The 16,885-nt window shown below is 47.1% G+C and overlaps 1 pseudogene; it reads right to left on the reverse strand.

The window, feature by feature from the left end:
• Nucleotides 1–3,171: 3,171 nt before the first annotated feature.
• On the reverse strand, nt 3,172–14,850 carry LOC115399386 (thymidine kinase 2, mitochondrial-like; annotated as a pseudogene).
• Between the last annotated feature and the right edge of the window lie 2,035 nt (nt 14,851–16,885).

Here is a 16,885-nt window from a genome sequence, read left to right on the forward strand (position 1 = left end):
CCTCGTGTACTTCCAGATAGTGACGACAAGCCTCCCGTCATCCGGCGATTGCAAACGATCTCACCACGGAGATGCCTACTGCGACACCCAAGCATCGTGGTGGAGATGGGATGGTTGCTTCAGTTACAGCCTTTGGAGCGGCATCCGCAGCTCCTCATCCAGACCCACATCCAGACCCACCCAGCCACACCAGACCCCACCCAGACCCACACCAGACCCCCGCTGAAGAGGTCCAGTCAGCAGAGCTCCTCCTTCACTCCACGGTCCTCATGTTCTTTCCTGCAGGATCTGCTGCAGGTTCTTCACAGAAGGTTCCAACCTGACAAGTTAGTGGAACCTTTGTAAGCAACGTCAGCAGTGAAGCACCTCCAGGACCTCTAGACCCTCCTCTGTTCTGGACCTCCAGACCCTCCTCATTCTGGACATGAAGACTGAAGGTGGTCTGTGTTCTCGGTCTCAGAACCCTCCAGACCCTGCCGTTCCTCCTCTGCAGGTTCCTTCGTTCAGCCCTTGACCCAAACCCCGCGGACCCGCCTGGTCCACGAAGAGATGCAGGAGACCTACCCGGACCTGGCCTTCAGGGGCCGCAAGGTGGTCCTGGAGAGACCTCCCAGAGGGCACGGCAGCACCAGCACCAGGAGCAGCAGGAGCAGCAGGTCTGGGAGAAACACCAAGCCTGCAGCTCCAGCTGATGGAGGAGCAGCAGGGGGGCAGGGGGGCCAGGGGGGCGGGGGGGCAGGGGGGGCAGGGGGGGCAGCTCCAGAGGAGCTCAGCGGTCCTCAGGCCATTTCTCTGCACATCACTCTGAGAGCCGGACTCACAGAGCAGAGCCTGAAACCTGAAGACCTCCAGCCCACATCAGAGCATGGTACAAACACACACACACCACACCACCACACACACACACACACACACACCCTCTGCTGGTCTTGACAGCTGCTGACCGTCCCACAGAGCCGCGGAAGCTGCCGGGCTCGCCGGGCTCGGTGGACGAGGAGACGGAGCTGAGAGGCCTGGCGGAGAGGATGGGCCAGCTGAGTGTGAGCGGAGCAGCCGGGGGGTCCAGCAGGAGGAGGTCCCCCCCGCCGGGGGGCCGCCGGGGAGAGGAGGAGGCGGAGGAGGAGGAGAAGAGCTACGTCGTGCTGTGAACAGGGAGGGTTGAAGACTCAGGAAGCCACGCATGCAGAGGAGGAACATGCAAACTGCACAGAGGAGCTGCAGACGGCTGGCGGTTCCTCGGTGCTTCTGGAGGAAGAGCTTTACCTCTGATTTCCAGGTTTTCTCAGGGTTGTTTTATCAGACTGTCTGGTTTTCTCTGTTTTTTCAGCGTCGTTCATAAACGCTCAGGTCTATAAATGGAATAAATGGTAATAAAATGGAACGCATCAAAACTGAGTGTGTCTCATCCTCCTTCTAATAATATATATAGAGGCTGAATCAATTTAATTCAAGCAGTTGAAGATAAGTCGGTTCAGTGAACGGATCTATTGACCTGTGTAGACCTGGACCTGGACCTGGACTGGACCTGGACCTGGACTGTGTTCACAGTTGTAATCAGTATTGATGAATCCGTCACACTTCAGGTCTGACAGAAACCCTTAAAAAGGACCAGAAGCTTCAAAACGATCAGTTTTATTGATTCCAACAGAAAAAAACATTTGAAACATTCTTCAATTAAAACTGAAAAAATAAGAACTCTATGGCTGAATCCCATTTCCCCCCTCAGCCCTCCCCCTTGGCCCTACCCCTCCATTTTGCGTGTTCATGGAGGGGTAGGGCGTCCCGATTGTCATTATGACGGAGGGGTAGGGGGAATGTGTAGGGCTATACACCCCTCCAAACGGAGATTCTCCCGAGGCACACTCCAAACGGAGAGGTATTACAGATTTCCCAGAAAGCCGTGCAAGAACGGCAAGATGGCGGCGTCCACAACGAAAGAAGTTCATAAATGTAAGTATTTCTCAATGAATAAAGTTTTAAAATGTGAGAAAAACATTCTTCTTTGGCAAACAATTGTTGCACCTGCCTACGTCATCGGCAGCGGCGACTACTGATGACGTATGCGATTGTCGAAGGGGTTGTTCCAATTCGGAGGGGTTTACTTTCGGCCCTATCCCTCAGCACTCCGTTTGAAAAGGGGTAGGGCTGAGGGGGAGGGGTAGAAAGAGACATGGATTGGGCCTACACTCTAATAAGTAACTCAGAGAAGCTTCTAACACCACTTGATTTAAAACATGGATCCAATTTTAAAAAATTGTAATTAGTGATTTTGATAACTTTCTAAATACCAAACTTATTTTTGTCAAGTTATGAATAAATAAAAATGTTCCTTATTACATCAACTTAATTTTTCTTGCAAATTGAACTCAAAACTCATTGTTATCATTTACTCATTGGTTTAAACACAAAATTCAAGTTGCTATACTGAACAAACTTGGCTGGTGATTTAAGTTTTGTCAACGTTGACTTCAGATCAATTCAAATCAAATCAAATCAAATTTTATTTTCATACTTATATACTTTACTTTCATACTTCTCAATTTGCAGGTTAATACAATTATTCCATAGTAGTAGTGCTAATTAAAGTATATCCCTAACAGTTTCCAACCTGGAATGAGAAGTATTGAGCATTTATTGAGCTTTATTAACAGCCCGAGACTGCCTGAGCAGTATTACCCCACATTGGCTGTCACAGCATTGTAATCCCAAACAATTACAACATATAAGGTTATCACAAGTTGGCCATTTCTATTACTTAAAAGTGAGGCAGCCCATTTATTTGAGTTGTCAACGGTAAAAATCTTGCATTATTAAGTAAGCAGTACTTAAAATGATCAAAAATGATCTTTGACTGATGACAAAAAATGAATTCACCCAAAGTAATATAGTTTGTTGGTTCAATGTCATTTCTAATGAGGGTTTGCCATGACTCTTAAAAAGACTAATGCAAACTGTTGCATTGATTCTTTTCTTTTTAGAGTGTATGAGTCTGCTTCAGGTCCCCCCAGGTTCAGAGTCTGCTCAATGTGTGTGTGTGTGTGTGTGTGTGTGTGTGTGTGTGTGTGTGTGTGTGTGTGTGTGTGTGTGTCTCAGGGCTTTGCAGCAGCCAGGATTGCTCTCGGTTCTCTTCATACTTGCGGATCATTCTCTGAGGGTCGCCGTCCGCAGGAATCACCTGAGAGAGGACAGGCACAGAGGTCAAAGGTCACATCCAGCAGCCTGCCCACATCACACACCACACATGAAATGAAGAATGTGGAGATGAAGGTAGTTGGCCTGGCTTGGGGGGGGCGGGCAGCTTGGGCTTGGCTGCTATGGTGTCTGGCTGCTGCCCCGGAAAACAGGGTACAGGGTGGGGGGTTGGGGGGGGTATTGGTGGTCGTGGTGGTGGGGTGGGTGGAGTGATTGGATAGGTATGGCCCGGGGAGGTAGTCGCCGGGGAAGGGGCGGTTCTCCTGAGTATGGTCATGGGCCATCTGCCTGAGTGGGGGTGGGTGGTGGGGGTTGGCTCTTGGTGTCTTGGGCCCTGGGGCTTCGGGCCTGTCGGTCTTGGCTCCCTGGGAACCAGGCCCCGTGGCTATTGGGGGTCCCGGTTGGGGCCTTCCTCTGGCCCCTTCTGGACCTGTGCGTGGACGTCTACCTGGGGGGACTGAGGTCTGGGCTCTGGGATGGCCGCCGGTTGTCTGGGCCCTGAGGGCCTCTCTGTCCTGATTCTGGTCTTCTCAGGGGTCAGAGGTCATATTTGCATGATCACTGTCACATTTGCATGATCACACTCATCTTTAATCACTCTATTGTGCATGTGGAAGAAGACATTCTTCTTGATCAAGCTGGATTTATTTCACTGAATGTTCTGAATTTATTCATAACACTGAGTTTCCAGACTGAGTGTCTCCATGGAGACGTTACAACCTCAGATGAAAAGTGAAGAACTGGACGGTTTGATTCTCTCGTTAAAGGCTCTGTGGAGCAGTGGAGTGAAGCTCACCAGGACGGGAGCGGCAGCGGGAACGAGGTCCGTCTGACCAGCCAGTCCTCATACAGCTGGTGGATGACCTGCAGGTACTCCTGGACACACACGCGCACACACACGCACACACACACACACACACACACACACACACACACACACACACACACACACACACACAAACCCAAACACAGTGCTGATGGGATTAAGCCAGGTTTACACGACTTTTTTGCCACTATGTTGTCGTAGCAATGCGAGCCAATCTGGACTCATCGAATTGGCAGGCTCCCGCCATGTTCACGACCAGTTCACGAATAGTTCACGAATGCGCGCCCGTCAGTGTCACGGACTGGCATGACGCATTCGTGCATAGTTTGCGTGTGATTAAGTGCTTCCCAGCATTGGCACGACGTGGTGAGCAGTTCGGCTTGGGCTGTTCGTGAACTATTCGTTGCAGTATGCGGCAGTGCGTGCTATGCCACTACTTGCACACATCCTCCTGCATTGTCCTGATGCGTTCACGTGGCGTTCACGAACAGTTGTCACATAGTTCACGGCCCAGTCGCGATATTTTATCGTGACCAAAATTTGGAACATTTCAAAATTCTCGTCCCGACATGGCACGCAGTCACAAAGGGTTTACGCACACTTCACGCCACTTTACGAGTGGTTTCTCGATTCGTGCCAATGCGTGCCACAGAATTGTGCAAGTGTAAACCGAGCTTTAGGGTGAGGGTTATGCTTAGCAGAGCACAGGACGAAGAGCTGCTTCCTCACCAGTGTAATGCCCTCCTCCTCCTCTCTGCCAGCGCTGCTTCAGCCGCCGGTGGCACGTCTCAGGATCCGTCTGCAGGTAGACTGAGAGAACAGGGAGGAACGTGGAGCAGTTCCACCAGAACACGCTCCACATCGCACAAGAGACGGGGACAGTGTGTGTCCTCTCACCGATCAGATCCACAGGAATGGACACGTTGGTGGTGATCCAGTCGAACCACTCACTGAGCACGGCAAAGTCCACCTCGGGCATCTTCCCACTGCAGGAACATTCCAGAGCACAGACTGATCCAGAACTGATCAATGAAGACTCGCTGACGGGACTCAGATCCAGCTCTGGGTCATGTTCTGATCCGGGTTCACCTCAAACACCCGGTCCACAGGACCCAGAAACCAAACCAGAACATCTGAGCTCATCAAGCCTGAGGCTCGGGGCCTCAGCCGGTCCTGATTCTGGAGCTAATTGATCAGTGGACGGATAGAAGGACTGATCAGTGATTCCGTACCTTCTGAAGAGGTTTCTCCACAAAGATGTACTTGGCGCTGAAGATGGACCTCTCCATCATCTTGACTGCAGCCTCCTGCAGCAGAGTGGAACACCGATCAGCTGATCACATCAATGAAAACTGTCTGAAAGAACAGCAGCACAACAAAGAGCAGAAGAAAGAGGGCGACTGGAAAACCAGGACTCTGAAGAACACTAAACCAAAACTCTGAACCCAGGACTCTGAAAACAGAACACTCAACCAGGACTCTAAAATCAGGACTGTAAAACCCGAACACTAAAACCAGGACTCCAAAACCAGGACTCTTCAGTGACTTCAACGATTCAAACACAGAAACTCTGATGGATCAGGACTGTGGTTCTGGTGGCTCAGAACTGGTTCTGGTGGATCAGGACTGTGGTACTGGTGGGTCACTTACTGTGGTGGACGTGTGTCGGTCCAGCATGGTGAGCTGGACGTAGGTCTGCAGCGTCAGGCCCCAGCGTTCAGGATCCTGGTACATCAGAGCCTGCAGGGACAAAGTAGTCAGAGAGGACCTGGAACCACAGCTTGACCAATGCAAGTGGTGTGTGAGCAGCTGTTCCCATCTGAGTGAGACAGACCCAGAAAAACAACCTGAACCTGGCTGAAGGAGGACAAAACGCTACATAGTCCCTGACCAGTCCATGACAGGGGAACAACCCGGGTTCTGAAGGGTCCCGCGGTCCCTGCTGCAGCAGGTGTGTGTGGTGGAACATTACCAGAGGATTGTGTCCTCGGACGTTCCTCCACTTGGAGACCGGCTGTGTGAAGACCTGCAACCAACCAGAGCAGAGGGTCAGTCCACCATCCGGTCCAAACAAAACCCCACCCTGCAGTCTGTTGTTTATCCAGGCCTCAGGAGTCCAGGTCCACCAGCCGTGACCTCCAGGTGAAGGAGTGTTGGACTGAAGGAGCAGTTCCACTTTTATTTTGGAAAAACAGTCAAAGTAGGCGGGGCCGTTTTGAACCAGAGGACACGGGCTGTCGAGAATCAGGAGGACAGGTCCCGGAGACAACATGGTGTCTCTGGGACACTATTTGAGAACAAGAGTCAGAATGTGATCTACCTTGACATCGCTGGTTCTGCTGAAGTACTCCAGACACGTGGTCTTCCCACTGGCAATGTTCCCCTCCAAAACGATCTGAGAGCAGGCACACGAGACCAGGTCAGCAGAGACCAGGTCTACAGAGACCAGGTCAGCACACACAGAGACCAGGTCAGCAGAGACCAGGTCTACAGAGACCAGGTCTACAGAGGCCAGGTCAGCACACACAGAGACCAGGTTAGCAGAGACCAGGTCTACAGAGACCAGATCTACAGAGACCAGGTCTACAGAGACCAGGTCTACAGAGACCAGGTCTACAGAGACTAGGTCTACAGAGACCAGGTCTACAGAGACCAGGTCTGAGACACAGCTTCACACTCAGACACCTGAGGCCTGGACACTGACCTGGATTAACAGACCCTGGATGTCTCAGTTCCCTGGACTATGAAGCAGGTTCTGAACCCGGTACTTCAACCCAGACTCCTCCAGTCCTGATGAGCATTCACATTAAAGAGGCGGAGCTTACAGCTTCTGACCAATCACAACCTGCTTCACTTTAGATCTAACATTCAGTTCAGTTGATGATTCCACTCCTAGTACAGGCCTCAGGTCTGTATGCACACACACACACACACACACACACACACACCACACACACACACACACACACACCACACACACACACACACACTAACACACACACACTCCACACACACACACACACACACACACACACACACACACAGACTCACCACTGGTTTCTTGTGGTCTCCGTCCCGCTGCAGCTTTCCTTGGAGGGCAGAAGACATAGTGAGACAGGAGTCGTCCAGTCCCTCAGCTGTGGCTACAGGTCAGCAGGCTACAGCCAGGAGACACAGAGACGTCATGACAGTCATGTTCTCCAGTAATAAATCAACATGGACCTAATGACACAGTACACAGCCTCCTTATGTTGAAGTCTTGCTGTGTTGGGAATAGAGGTGTCCCCGACTAAGGATTCTATAGTCGAATCTGATCCGTCCGAATCTGCCAATAGTCGACTGGTAGTCGAATCTATCATCTTGTTTGGAGGAGCGGTGGGGGGTGGGGGGGGGGGGGTGGGGGGGGGTGAAGTGTGCCTACACAGGTGTCGGAGCGCAGCACAGTGCAGAGCGGTGCTCACGGGCGCCTATGCCTACAGTCGGCCCTGATTGCACTAATAATAAAAAATTAAACAAAACAAACAAAAAAAAAAAAACCCAAACACAATGAAAAAAAAAAAAACAGCGCAGGCAGGTAAAAGACACTTATTTTTTTCCTACTCACTGAAACACAGACTGGAACAAAGTGTCGGTAACTCTAAACATCAAACAAATGAAGTATAGTTCAAATGAGCAGAACCAAACCCTCTTCTAACAAACGGGCTAAAGCATGTCATTTATTTATATCTATAATCTCTGCAGATAAGCTCACATTTTTTTGGCTAAACAGTTTCTCACATTATCTGCTCAAATTAAATGAAATAGGCTTAATTGCACTGTGTCGGTCCGTTTGGCAGCGCAACATCCATGCAAAAACAAACACTAAATTAAATAGAATTAGCCTTTTAGATAAATAAAAATAATAATATAATAATAACCTAAAATGTTACAATTAAACGAAATAAAGTCAGCATTAAAATGAGAAATGAGTAACAGAACCGTCTTTTATCAACCCAATTATCTGGCTACTCACCCGTTCAAGGTGGAAAGCCATGTTGTTTTGGAGTGATATGAAAGGACACAATCTGCATTTGACTTTTTTTTTGGATCATCTTTGACTTGGTCTGAAGTTCTGTTTTTTTTTCCGACTTTGTGAGCCTTTTAAAGTTCAGCCAAATCACCACCGAGACGCTGCTCTGTGACAGAGCTCTGCGCAAAATCGGATTGTGCCACTCACCATGGTGGTTCATCCACAAACAGTAAATAGATAGAATATTGAATAAAAGTACAAGTACATTTTCCACAGTATATTTGATAGGCTAACATGTATATCAAATAGGCTTTATATCATGTTTATTTGGAAAAAAACAAGCAATTCTATGTAGAATCAGTCATTCAGCACCCCCATACAGCTGTGATGGAATGGTCCTCGTTTAATAACCACATTTTTTCGATGCTTCGACTGCGTGATTGGTAGTCGAATCAGGCCCCTTCGAACGAATCGTGGAATCATCGACTATCTGAGGACACCCCTAGTTGGGAATGTTCCACTAACAGTGTTGTTTCTCCTTTTGGACCCACTTTCAGTCATCTGACTTGACGTGTTTCTGTCTGCTGCTTTATAACATGAATATAATGGAAGAAGTGAATACGATGTGTTAATACAGTGCAGCTGGACTCCAGCAGACTGGTCAAACACCCTGATCACTAACGGCTGAAGACATCAGGCTTCAGTCCAGCCATGCACCACCATAACTCAACTTAACTATTTCTACTGCTATTAACTTTAAAGATTTAAACTCAAAGTGCGGACTCCTCCTCAGTCAGCATGTTAACTTAACACAACAAGAGCCAAAGTTCAGATGTGGAAGAGGGAATGATTAGAAAACATTTTGGTCATTTGTAAGACTGCAACTATTACTCGAGTAACTGGAGTACCCCGAGTACCCCGAGTACAAAAAAAATGCTTGAGACAAATTCTTATACTTTGAGGCTTCGTTGTGGCGATGAGATGCACGCGAGAGAGAGAGATGTAGTGTGTGTGTGTGTGTGTGTGTGTGTGTGTGTGTGTGTGTGTGTGTGTGTGTGTGTGTGTGTGTGTGTGTGTGTGTAATTAACGGACATATCCAGGCGATGCAGCTGCAGCTGTGCCAGGTGGATTAATTTTTCATAGTGATTTTCATGAAGGTGCACATCTCTAGTGTTGGAAAATGTGTGATAGCCTTCAATCCACGGTAGTTTTTTGGAGCTATCATCACTTAAACCAAAGAAAGTCAGCTCGGCCGAGCAAGCTCACAGACCCAGCTTCCGCCTGACATTTTTAGCAATATCTCTGGAACGGAAAGCGTTAGAAACTTAATTCTTTCTATTTCTGAAACTAGAGAGTTACAGCTTTACAACAAGCTATCCTACAGCCTTCTATGCCTTCTGGAAGTTGTACAAATCCTGGTAAATATCTTTAAAAAAAGTTCAAAATCAAAAGAAGTTGATTTTCTTTTTTATTTTCTATATATGTTAAAAACGAAAAATGATAGACACTTACGGTTTTTCTTTGTTGGAATCTATAGCTTTCTAGCTTTCAAACAAGCACACCCATGGGTTTCTACTCCACCTGGAGGCTATGTAACATAGCGTACAAATTTTGTCATGAATTCTGAATGTAACCCTCATCTCAAATGCAAGTAAAGGGACAAGAACATCTGATTTATTTTATTTTTATATAAATATATATAATATTTATTTATTTATTATTTCCTTTAATTACATCTAAATTACTTTCAGGGCTGTTCCTCTTATTGTCTTTCTGTCTCTGTTTAGTTATATGCTGTTATACCAATGTTCCCCCCTCAGCCCCTCCCCTTCTCTCTGGCCTGGTCTAATTAAGCACATGAAGCGGGCATGTCAGACAGCTGCAGTAAGTACACACATGAAAAAGTAACAAACTTTTAAGTTTAACACAACATGCAAACAAGACGAAGAGAAAAAAGAGTTGGACTGCTAAATACAATTTTAAAAGATTGCTTTGTGATTAATAATCTCTGTTGAAACCAATTATCTTTTGAGGTCTCACGGTAATATTAGGGTGTAACATTTAGTGTGGGATTACATACTGTGCAAGTAATATGTAAGTACTCTTCTGAAGCTGGAGTTGTGATAATGTTTTATTCTGTTTCAGGATTAGTGGTGGTTATGCTACACAAAGTAAAAGAGATGTAGATCGCAAGCTTCCACTTCAATATGGAAAAGTATGACGGATATGGACCAATGTGGATTGGGTGGCAGCCGACGGCAGGGTGCCCGGCAACCCGATCCCTGGACACAGAGATGAGCTCTCGGGACATGGAATGTCACCTCGTTGGGGCGGAAGGAGGCCGAGCTTGTGAGGGAGGTTGAGAGGTACCGGCTAGATATAGTCGGGCTCACCTCCACACACAGCCTGGGCTCTGGAACCCAACCTCTCGAGAAGGGCTGGACTCTCAACTGCTCTGGCGTTGCCCGTGGTGAGAGGCGGCGGGCTGGTGTGGGTTTGCTTATAGCCCCACAGCTCAGCCGCCATGTGCTGGAGTTCACCCAAGTGAACCAAAGGGTCGCATCCCTGCGCCCTTCGGGTCAGGGACAGGTAGCTGACTGTTGTTTCGGCTTATGGGCCGAACAGCAGTGCAGAGTACCCGGCCTTCTTGGAGTCCCTGGGAGTGGTGCTGGACAGTGCTCCGACTGGGGACTCCATTGTTCTACTGGGCGACTTCAACGCCCACGTGGGCAGCAACAGTGAGACCTGGAAGGGGGTGATTGGATCGCACGGCCTCCCTGATCTGAACCCGAGTGGTGTTCTGTTATTGGACTTCTATGGTAGCCACAGTTTGTTCATAACAAACACCATGTTCGAGCACAGGGGTGTCCATAAGTGCACTTGGCACCAGGACACCCTAGGTCGGAGGTCGATGATCGACTTTGTTGTCGTGTCATCTGACCTCCGGCCACGTGTTTTGGACACTCAGGTGAAGAGAGGGGCAGAGCTGTCGACCGATCACCACCTGGTGGTGAGTTGGATTCTCTGGCAGAGGAGGAAACCGGACAGACCCAAACGTGTTTTAGAGGGTCTGCTGGGAACGTCTGGTGGAACCCTCTGTCAGCAGGGTTTTCAACTCCCACCTCGGGAGAGCTTCTCTCATGTCCCGAGGAGGCTGGGAACATTGAGTCCGAGTGGACCATGTTCTCCATTTTCTCAACCTCCATTGTCGAAGCAGCTGCCCGGAGCTGTGGTCGTAAGGTCTCCGGTGCCTGTCAGGGCAGCAACCCCCGAACCCGGTTGTGACACCGGAAAGTAAGGGCTGCTGTCAAGCTGAAGAAGGAGTCCTGTCAAGCCTTATTGGCTTGTGGGACCCCAGAAGCAGCTGACGGGTACCAGCAGGCTAATTGAACTGCAACCCGAGTGGTGGTGGAGGCAAAAACTCGGGTCTGGGAGGGGTCAGGAGGCCATGGAGGAGGACTACCGGTCGGCCTCGAAGAAATTCTGGCAAACCGTCAAGCACCTCAGGAGGGGAAAGCAGGTCTCCACTAACACTGTTTACAGTGGAGGAGGCGCTGCTGACCTGAACTGGGGATGTCATAGGACGGTGGAAGGAATACTTTGAGGACCTCCTCAATCCCGTCACCACGTCTTCCGTAGAGGAAGCAGAGGGTGAGGTCTCAGAGGCAGACTCATTCATCACCCAAGCTGAAGTCACCGAGGTGGTTGGTAAGCTCCTCGGTGGCAAGGCACCGGGGGTGGACGAGATTCACCCTGAGTATCTTAAGACTCTGGATGTGCTTGGACCGTCTTGGTTGACACGTCTCTGCAACATCGCGTAGCGGTCGGGGACGGTGCCTTTGGATTGGCAGACCGGGGTGGTGGTCCCCCTGTTTAAAAAGGGGACCGGAGGGTGTGCTCCAACTATAGGGGGATCACACTCCTCAGCCTCCCCGGGAAAGTCTATTCCAGGGTACTGGAGGGGAGGATTCGACCGATAGTCGAACCTCGGATTCAGGAGGAACAATGTGGTTTTCGTCCTGGTCGCGGAACAGTGGACCAGCTCTAGACCCTCCATAGGGTGCTCGAGTGTTCGTGGGAGTTCGCCCAACCAGTCCACATGTGTTTTGTGGATTTGGAGAAGGCATTCAACCGCGTCCCTCGTGGTGTCTTGTGGGGGGTGCTCTGAGAATATGGAGTCCAGGGCCCCTTGTTAAGGGCCGTCCAGTCTTTGTATGACTGGAATAGGAGTCTGGTCCGCATTGCCGGCAATAAGTCGGACCTGTTGTTGGACTCCAGCAGAGCTGCCCTTTGTCACCGGTTCTGTTATTATTTTTATGGACAGAATTTCTAGGTGCAGCCAGGGGCTGGAGGGGGTCCGGTTTGGGAACCACAGGATTTCATCTCTGCTTTTTGCAGATGATGTTGTTCTGTTGGCTTCATCGAACCCGGGCCTACAGCATGCACTGGGGCAGTTCGCAGCCGAGTGTGAAGCGACAGGGATGAGGATCAAAACCTCCAAATCCGAGGTCCTGGTCCTCGACCGGAAGAAGGTGGTCTGTCCTCTCCAGGTTGGTAGAGAGACTCTGGCCCAAGTGGAGGAGTTTATGTATCTTGGGGTCTTGTTCATGACTGGAGGAAAGATGGAGCGTGAGATTGACAGGCGGATCGGTGCAGAGTCTGCAGTGATCAGTCGTTGTATCGGTCCGTTGTGGTGAAGAAGGAGCTGAGCCGAAAGACGAAGCTCTCGATTTATCGGTCAATCTACGTTCCCACCCTCACCTATGGTCATGAGCTTTGGGTCATGACCGAAAGGACAAGATCCCGGATACAAGCGGCCGAAATGAGTTTCCTTCGTAGGGTGGCTGGGCGCTCCCTCAGAGATAGGGTGAGGAGCTCAGTCACCAGGGAGGAGCTCGGAGTAGAGCCGCTTCTCCTCCACATCGAGAGGAACCAGCTGAGGTGGCTCGGACATCTGTTCAGGATGCCTCCTGGACGCCTCCCTGGGGAGGTTTTCCGGGCATGTCCCACCGGGAGGAGACCCCGGGGAAGACCCAGGACGCGCTGGAGAGACTATGTCTCTCGGCTGGCCTGGGAACGCCTTGGGATCCTCCCAGAGGAGCTGGAGGAAGTGTCTGGGGACAGGGAAGTCTGGGCATCCCTGCTGAGACTGCTGCCCCCGCGACCCGGCCCCGGATAAGCGGCTGAAGATGGATGGATGGATGGATGTTTAATAGTAAAAGTAGGCTCATAAGTGTGAAACTTAATTTTGTTTAAGATTCACAATTCATGACAAATTTTCAATGCAATGTAACATAGCCTCCCGGAAGAGTAAGAAGCAATGGGTGTGCTTGTTTGAAAGCTAGAAAGCCACAGATTCCAACAAAGAAAACAGTAAGTGTCTATCATCTTTGGTTTTTAATGTATGTAGAAAATAAAAAAAGAAAATCAACTTTTTTTATTTTGAAAAATTTTGAACAATATTTACAGGGATTTTGTACAGCTTCCAGAGAGTGTAGAAGGCTGCAGGATATCTTGTTGTAAAGCTGCAACTCTCTAGTTTCAGAAATAGAAAGAATTAAGTTTCTAACGCTTTCCGTTCCAGAGATATTGCTAAAAATATTAGGCGGAAGCTGGGTCTGTGAGCTCGCTCGGCCGAGCTGACTTTCTTTGGTTTCAGTGATGATAGCTCCTAAAAACTACCGTGGATTGAAGGCTATCACACATTTTCCAGCACTAGAGATGTGCACCTTCATGAAAATCACTATGAAAATTAATCCCTCAAAATGGTACCGATGTGCCCTCCGGCTCATGTACTATTTGCTGCCTCTGCCGCTCCTTTAAGGTGGCGCGCCTAGTTTCACTTTCATTTTTGCGCTCGCGCACACAGAAAAAAAAACAAAACAATAGATTTACAGAACATTGAAAAGTAGCGAGTAACGCAACCATAAATCTAAATGTAGTGAAGTAAAAAGTACAGATACCTGCTCTAAAATGTAGTGAAGTAAAAGTGAAAGTACCCCTTCATTTTTTTACTTGAGCAACGTATAGATACACAAAAAAATACTGAAGTGTTATGTCGCCCTCCTAATCAACCCAAGATCCAGTCACAGTGTCTGTATACCTCTGACAGAGCAGTTCTCAAATAAGGCTCAGAAATGACTTAATCAGGAGTCTACTTCTATTAGATGAAAACCAGTGATGATAAATACGATCTTTACGCTCTGCCGAGGATGCAGACAGGCCCAGTGAGCAAACTCTGGAGCTGAAACTGTAAATGTGAGCAACTGTCCTACACTGTTAACCCTCTGATACACATTACATCTGGGATCACACAATTTAACAATCATAACCCCACATTTATTAGATGAATTTATACACACACTTTATAACTCTTGTCACCAAAACCAGTGTCTTCTAAATGAAATACCCGGGATTTTATAGCTCAGTTGAAATGAAAATGAAAATGAAAATGTACCTCTGACAAGTGATATATTCCTTTAGTGGAATCCTCTCCGCCGGTCCTTCACTAGGATCCACATCCACTTGAGACCGCCGAGAAGACGTCCAGGTCCAGCCTCCTTCACCTCCGTCCTCCTGTCTCTCCTCCTCCAGCAGCCGTTTCTCGCCGCTCCTCTTCTTCAGCCGCTAAACCGTTTTTTTTCTTTTCTCGCCCCTCCTTGGAGTTGGAGCGACCCAAAAAAACAAACCTCCGCCGCACCGACGTGCACTCAACTGATGAACCGCTTTCCAAATCGTCAGTCTACTCAAACTCAGTTTCTTTCTTCCCGTTAGATGCTGAAACCACAACTCCTTTTCCTCACTGCGGTCAAGTGAGCCGGCGCTCTGACAAACACAGTCAAGTGAGCCGACACGTCACGCGGTGCGCACATATTCTCTGCATTACGGTAAAAGCGGAACCGAGAGGATTGTGAAACAAACGTGGATCACAACTGACCTTAAAGATGAATAGGAGACACATGAATACTGTCAGTGAAAGCAAGACTGGCCAACAAAGTACATTGAGGAAAGCTTATGCTAATTGGGATTTTCAGTCAATATAGGTCAAATGAACAGAGTGATAATGAGGTCAAATACTGCATTTCTCTTTTTTTTCAATGTTTAAAGCTAAAACAAAGAGATGTGTCGGAAATAGACACTAGAGTAATGTGATTCACAAGAGATTTGGAATTAATAGGTCCAATAACCTGGGAGCTATTGAAGAAAACCTTTGTATTTATCATAAATATATTAATAAAATGTATTAATAACTTTCTTTGAGCAAACAAAAAGCTGTGTCTGAACCGCACAATACAGTAATGGGATTCACAGGTGATTTCAAGTCACTACGCAAAAAAACCTGGGAGCTATTGAGGAAAAACTGTTTTTTCATAAAAATATTAATAAAATTTATTAATAAACTTCTCCAAGAAAACAAAGAGCTGTGTCTGAACCAGGAGCTACAGTAATGTGATTCACAGGTAATTTTGGTTCAATAGGTCCAATAACCTGGGAGCTATTGAGGAAAAACTCTCTTTTTTTCATAAAAATATTAATAGAATTTATTAATTACTTTTTTTGAGCAAACAAAAAGCTGTGTCTGAACCGCACAATAAAGTAATGGGATTCACAGGTAATTTGGAGTCAATAGGTCCAATCACCTGGGAGCTATTGAGGATACAGTCTCTTTTTTTCCATAAAAATATTAATAGAATTTATTAATTACTTTTTTTGAGCAAACAAAAAGCTGTGTCTGAACCGCACAATAAAGTAATGGGATTCACAGGTGATTTGGAGTCAATAGGTCCAATAACCTGGGAGCTATTGAGGAAAAAGTCTCTTTTTTTCATAAAAATATTAAAAAAATGTTTAATAACTTTCCCCAAGAAAACAAAGAGCTGTGTCTCAACCAGGAGCTACAGTAATGTGATTCACAGGTAATTTGGAGTCAATAGGTCCAATAACCTGGGAGCTATTGAGGAAAAAGTTTCTTTTTTCCATAAAAATATTAATAAAAATTATTAATAACATTCCCTGAGAAAACAAGGAGCTGTGTCTGAACCACACACTACAGTAGTGTGATTCACGAGTGATTTTGGGTCAATAGGTCCAATAACCTGGGAGCTATTGAGGAAAAAACTAATTTTTTCATTAAAATATTCATAAGAAATTATTAATAACATTCAACAAGAAAACAAAGAGCTGTGTTTGCACAGCACACTGTAGCAATGTAATTCACAAGTGATTTGGAGTCGATAGGCCAATTTACCAGGGAGAGAGAGAGTTTTTCGTCAATAGCTCCCAGGTTATATGACCTATTGACCCCAAATCACCTGTGCATCCCATTACTGTATCTTCTGGTTCAGACACAGGTCTTTGTTTTCTCAGGGAAAGTTATTAATACATTTTATTAATATTTTTGTGAAAAAACGAGAGTTTTTCCTCAATAGCTCCCAGGTTATATGACCTATTGACCCCAAATCACCTGTGCATCCCATCACTGTATCTTCTGGTTCAGACACAGGTTTTTGTTTGCTCCAAAAAAGTAATTAATACATTTTATTAATATTTTTATGAAAAAACAAGAGTTTTTCGTCAAAAGCTCCCAGGTCATATGACCTATTGACCCCAAATCACCTGTGCATCCCATTACTGTATCTTCTGGTTCAGACACAGGTCTTTGTTTTCCCAGGGAAAGTAATTAATAAATTTTATTAATATTTTTATGAAAAAGCTTTTCCTCAATAGCTTCCAGGTTATTGGACCTATTAACTCCAAATCTCTTGTGAATCACATTACTTGAGTGCGTATTTGAGACCCATGTCTTTGTTTTAGCTTTAAATATTGTTCAAGAAATATAATGTTTTGAAGAGAAATGC

The sequence above is a fragment of the Salarias fasciatus genome, chromosome 13 (assembly GCF_902148845.1).
Source record: "Salarias fasciatus chromosome 13, fSalaFa1.1, whole genome shotgun sequence".
NCBI classification, from domain to species: domain Eukaryota; kingdom Metazoa; phylum Chordata; class Actinopteri; order Blenniiformes; family Blenniidae; genus Salarias; species Salarias fasciatus.